The following is a 7,163-nucleotide window of genomic DNA, read 5'->3' as shown; positions in this document are numbered from 1 at the left end:
CAATGATCCCAAACATACCGCCCGGGCAACGAAGGAGTGGCTTCGTAAGAAGCATTTCAAGGTCCTGGAGTGGCTCTAGCCAGTCTCCAGATCTCAACCCCATAGAAAATCTTTGGAGGGAGTTGAAAGTCCGTGTTGCCCAGCGACAGCCCCAAAACATCACTGCTCTAGAGGAGATCTGCATGGAGGAATGGGCCAAAATACCAGCAACAGTGTGTGAAAACCTTGTGAAGACTTACAGAAAACATTTGACCTGTGTCATTGCCAACAAAGGGTATATAACAAAGTATTGAGAAACTTTTGTTATTGACCAAATACTTATTTTCCACCATAATTTGCTAATAAATTCATAAAAAATCCTACAATGTGATTTTCTGGAAAAAATAATCTCATTTTGTCTGTCATAGTTGACGTGTACCTATGATGAAAATTAGAGGCCTCTCTCAAATCAAATCAAATCAAATTTTATTGGTCACATGCACCGAATACAACAGGTGCAGACATTACAGTGAAATGCTTACTTACAGCCCTTAACCAACAGTGCATTTATTTTAAACAAAAAAAGTAAGAATAAAACAACAACAAAAAAAGTGTTGAGAAAAAAAGAGCAGAAGTAAAATAAAGTGACAGTAGGGAGGCTATATATACAGGGGGGTACCGTTGCAGAGTCAATGTGCGGGGGCACCAAGCTAGTTGAGGTAGTTGAGGTAATATGTACATGTGGGTAGAGTTAAAGTGACTATGCATAAATAATTAACAGAGTAGCAGCAGCGTAAAAAGGATGGGGTGGGGGGGCAGTGCAAATAGTCCGGGTAGCCATGATTAGCTGTTCAGGAGTCTTATGGCTTGGGGGTAGAAGCTGTTGAGAAGTCTTTTGGACCTAGACTTGGCACTCCGGTACCGCTTGCCGTGCGGTAGCAGAGAGAACAGTCTATGACTAGGGTGGCTGGAGTCTTTTACAATTTTGAGGGCCTTCCTCTGACACCGCCTGGTATAGAGGTCCTGGATGGCAGGAAGCTTTGCCCCAGTGATGTACTGGGCCTCATCTTTTTAAGTGGGAGAACTTGCACAATTGGTGGCTGACTAAATACTTTTTTCCCCCACTGTATGGATCAAATTTGTTAAAATCACTAGCTAGCTATCTAAATGATATTCACAGAATTTGAAAGCTACAAGGTGTTTGTGAGGAACATGAAGGGAAGAATTAAAACCAGTTTTTCCACATAGCATAACCGCTACAAAGCTGATGCTAGCTAGCTAGCCTCTTCTATTGGCATTACATGACTGGTAAGCTAGCATTCCTAGCCACCGTGCTTCTACATCTGCATTGCTTGCTGTTTGGGGTTTTAGGCTGGGTTTCTGTATAGCACTTTGTGACATCTGCTGATGTAAAAAGGGCTTTATAAATCAATTTGATTTGCTTAGCAAACTTGTTTTGTGGGATACAGGGATGAAAAATACCATGGCTGGTGAAATAGTCAGTGAAACATTTAGACTAACGTTAGCAATACCAGCTTGTCTTCAATAGTACTGTCACTCCAACAACACTGGCTATAGCCTACCTTGAACAAATACAGAGTAGATGCAGGTAGTGAAGGCCTGATAATTTATAAAGTCTAACTAATGCATTGTGTACTTAACTAGCTAGCTATCCACCTATCCAATGCTTTTAGTGAAGGTGAGTTGCCTGGGCTAGCAAAAAGTGGGATGCGGCTCAAAGTGACATAGCTAACGAATGACAGCAAGATGCCTCTCGCTTCCAACAAGTTTAGGATAGGATATCGATTGCTTTGCTATCTAAAATCTAAATCATTTTGAACTGCTGAAATGACTGCAATAGTGTTAATATATTTGGAACACTTTTCAGGTAATTTTGGCCAGCTAATAGGCCTAGCCACTGATCAAGCAACATCGGAAGAAAGTGTGAACTCTTTTATGAACGTTACTTGTTAGCTCCGGAGTACGGCTACTTGCAGACAAAATGAGGTCAGGTCAGGGAAGTTTGAGCTAGCATTTTCACATTGGGCATGCTAGCTAACGTAAAAAAAAAACTACTTGGAAATTTAAAAAAATCCTTAAGTAATGATACAATATTTTTACAATATAATAAATCAAAGGGTTTAAAGTAACCAAAACAACCAAAATCTAAATTTCCACAAAACCAGATTTTCGTTTGCATTTTTGCATTTTCCCAACAATGAGTCGGCGCGACATCCGACTGGTTCTCGTAGGCCACCTCACAAATATGGTAGGCTGCTAGCATTGTGATGACTGGTCTAATGTATGAATGAAGCCAGAGAGTTGATATGTTGCACGTGCATATTTTGTATTTTTTGCATTTCGGCTAATTGACCCTTCTCTTTCTCTGCATATCCTCTCACCAGTTGTGATATGTTGGGGGATTCTTGGGGGAGAGAGAGAGAGAGAGAGAGAGAGAGAGAGAGAGAGAGAGAGAGAGCAGAGAACCAGGGGGTGGGTTGGTTGGTGATGCATGGTGTTATGTGTTTGTTTGGGCTGTAGTGAGACGACAGGTTTGGTGCAACACAGGACTGTGTGTTTTCTGCTACTGCAAATGGAGAAACAACCGAGCACAGAGGGGTTTATTGGGTGCTGCTGCACAGTGCTGTGTGTTTATTTAGGATGTGCTATCGCTGTTACAGTCTGCAGGCCCAGGGGCTGTCTAAGATGACAGCAGAGAGAGAGAGAGGGATAGTGAGGGATAGAGAGAGAGAGAGAGAGAGAGAGGGATAGTGAGGGATAGAGAGAGAGAGAGGGATAGAGAGAGAGAGAGAGAGAGAGAGAGAGAGAGAGAGAGAGAGAGGGGGGATAGAGAGAGAGAGCGCTAGAGAAAGAGAGGTTAGAGAGAGGGATAGAGAGAGAGAGAGAGGGGGATAGAGAGAGACTGGTCTGTTAGGAGACTAACCTGCAGGTAGACTGGTCTGTCAAGAGACTAACCTGCAGGTAGACTGGTCTGTCAAGAGACTAACCTACAGGTAGACTGGTCTGTTAGGAGACTAACCTGCAGGTCGACTGGTCTGTCAAGAGACTAACCTGCAGGTAGACTGGTCTGTCAGGAGACTAACCTACAGGTAGACTGGTCTGTCAAGAGACTAACCTGCAGGTAGACTGGTCTGTCAGGAGACTAACCTACAGGTAGACTGGTCTGTCAAGAGACTAACCTGCAGGTAGACTGGTCTGTCAGGAGACTAACCTACTGGTAGACTGGTCTGTTAGGAGACTAACCTGCAGGTAGACTGGTCTGTCAGGAGACTAACCTACAGGTAGACTGGTCTGTTAGGAGACTAACCTGCAGGTAGAGTAGTCTGTTGGGAAACCGACCTGCATTTAACAAACCTGTCTGGAGACTAATCTGCAGTTAACAGACCGGCTGGGAGCCTGAATGTCCGGTCTGGTTCAGAGTTGCCAAAGGGCATGATGCCTCATCCAAGCTCCAGAGGCCAGGTTATATCAGGCCAGCGTAGGTGTCAGAATTATTGTGATATTAAACACGCACATAGTAAACCTTTCGATGTATTATAACTGTATCATCATGTATTATGATTTATCAATGACCCAAGCCCAGCTCAGGTAATCCCTACCATTGCACTATTATGTGTTATAACTGTCATGTATAACTGTATCATCATGTATTATAACAATCATGTATTATAACTGTATCATAATGTATTATAACTATCATGTATTATAACTGTATCATCATGCATTATAAATATCATGTATTATAACTGTATCATCATGCATTATAACTATCATGTATTATAACTGTATCATCATGCATTATAGCTGTCATGTATTATAACTGTATCATCCTGCATTATAACTATCATGTATTATAACTGTATCATCATGCATTATAGCTGTCATGTATTATAACTGTATCATCATGCATTATAACTATCATGTATTATAACTATCATCATGCATTATAACTATCATGTATTATAACTGTATCATAATGTATTATAACTATCATGTATTATAACTGTATCATCATGCATTATAACTATCATGTATTATAACTGTATCATCATGCATTATAACTATCATGTATTATAACTATCATGTATTATAACTATCATGTATTATAACTGTATCATCATGCATTATAACTATCATGTATTATAACTGTATCATAATGAATTATAACTATCATGTATTATAAATATCATGTATTATAACTATCATGTATTATAACTGTATCATAATGTATTATAACTATCATGTATTATAACTATCATGTATTATAACTGTACCATCATGCATTATAACTATCATGTATTATAACTGTATCATAATGTATTATAACTATCATGTGTTATAACTATCATGTATTATAACTATCATGTATTATGACTGTATCATAATGTATTATAACTATCATGTATTATAACTATCATGTATTATAACTATCATGTATTATAACTGTATCATCATGCATTATAACTATCATGTATCATCATGCATTATAACTGTATCATCATGCATTATAGCTGTCATGTATTATAACTGTATCATCATGCATTATAACTATCATGTATTATAACTATCATGTATTATAACTGTATCATCATGCATTATAACTGTCATGTATTATAACTGTATCATCCTACATTATAACTATCATGTATTATAACTGTATCATCATGCATTCTAACTATCATGTATTATAACTGTATCATTATGCATTATAACTGTCATGTATTATAACTGTATCATCATGCATTATAACTATCATGTATTATAACTATAATGTATTATAACTGTATCATAATGTATTATAACTATCATGTATTATAACTATCATGTACGATCATGTTGTCCTCTGTAGCTCAGCTGGTAGAGCACGGCGCTTGTAACGCTAAGGTAGTGGGTTCGATCCCCGGGACCACCCATACACAAAAAAAAAAAATATGCACGCATGACTAAGTCGCTTTGGATAAAAGCGTCTGCTAAATGGCATATTATATTATATTATATATGTATTATAACTGTATCATAATGTATTATAACTATCATGTATTATAACTGTATCATAATGTATTATAACTATCATGTATTATAACTGTATCATAATGTATTATAACTATCATGTATTATAACTATAATGTATTATAACTATCATCATGCATTATAACAATCATGTATTATAACTGTATCATCATGCATTATAACAATCATGTATTGTAACTGTATCATAATGTATTATAACTATCATGTATTATAACTGTATCATAATGTATTATAATTATCATGTATTATAACTATCATGTATTATAACTGTATCATAACTATCATGTATTATAACTGTATCATCATGTATTATAACAATCATGTATTGTAACTGTATCATAATGTATTATAACTATCATGTATTATAACTGTATCATCATGTATTATAACTATCATGTATTATAACTGTATCATCATACATTATAACAATCATGTATTGTAACTGTATCATAGTGTATTATAATTATCATGTATTATAACTGTATCATCATGTATTATAACTGTATCATCATGCATTATAACAATCATGTATTGTAACTGTATCATAATGTATTATAACTATCATGTATTATAACTATAATGTATTATAACTGTATCATAATGTATTATAACTATCATGTAATATAACTATAATGTATTATAACTGTATCATAATGTATTATAACTATCATGTATTATAACAATCATGTATTGTAACTGTATCATAATGTATTATAACTGTATCATAATGTATTATAACTATCATGTATTATAACTATCATGTATTATAACTGTATCATCATGTATTATAACTATCATGTATTATAACTGTATCATCATGTATTATAACTATCATGTATTATAACTGTATCATCATGCATTATAACAATCATGTATTGTAACTGTATCATAATGTATTATAACTATCATGTATTATAACTTTATCATCATGCATTATAACTGTCATGTATTATAACAATCATATATTATAACTGTATCATCATGTATTATAACTGTATCATCATGCATTATAACTATAATGTATTATAACTATAATGTATTATAACTGTATCATCATACATAATAACTATCATGTATTATAACTGTATCATCTTGCATTATAACTATTATGTATTATAACTGTATCATAATGTATTATAACTATAATGTATTATAACTATCATGTATTATAACTGTATCATCATGCATTATAACTGTCATGTATTATAACTATCATCATGCATTATAACTGTCATGTATTGTAACTGTATCATAATGTATTATAACTATCATGTATTATAGCTATCATGTATTAAAACTGTATCATCATGCATTATAACTATCATGTATTATAACTGTATCATAATGTATTATAACTATCATGTATTATAACTGTATCATCATGCATTATAACTGTCATGTATTATAACTGTATCATCATGCATTATAACTATCATGTATTATAACTATCATGTATTATAACTGTATCATCATGCATTATAACTATCATGTATTGTAACTGTATCATCATGCTTTATAACTATCATGTATTATAACTGTATCATAATGTATTATAACTATCATGTATTATAACTGTATCATAATGTATTATAACTATCATGTATTATAACTATCATGTATTATAACTGTATCATCATGCATTATAACTATCATGTATTATAACTGTATCATAATGTATTATACTATCATGTATTATAACTGTATCATAATGTATTATAACTATCATGTATTATAACTATCATGTATTATAACTGTATGATAATGTATTATAACTATCATTATTATAACTATCATGTATTATAACTGTATCATCATGCATTATAACTATCATGTATCATCATGCATTATAACTGTATCATCATGCATTATAGCTGTCATGTATTATAACTGTATCATCATGCATTATAACTATCATGTATTATAACTATCATGTATTATAACTGTATCATCATGCATTATAACTGTCATGTATTATAACTGTATCATCATGCATTATAACTATCATGTATTATAACTGTATCATCATGCATTATAACTATCATGTATTATAACTATCATGTATTATAACTATCATGTATTATAACTGTATCATCATGCATTATAACTGTAATGTATTATAACTGTATCATCAT

This window comes from Coregonus clupeaformis, chromosome 12, assembly GCF_020615455.1.
Source record: "Coregonus clupeaformis isolate EN_2021a chromosome 12, ASM2061545v1, whole genome shotgun sequence".
NCBI lineage: Eukaryota > Metazoa > Chordata > Actinopteri > Salmoniformes > Salmonidae > Coregonus > Coregonus clupeaformis.
This window is presented reverse-complemented; position numbering follows the sequence as displayed.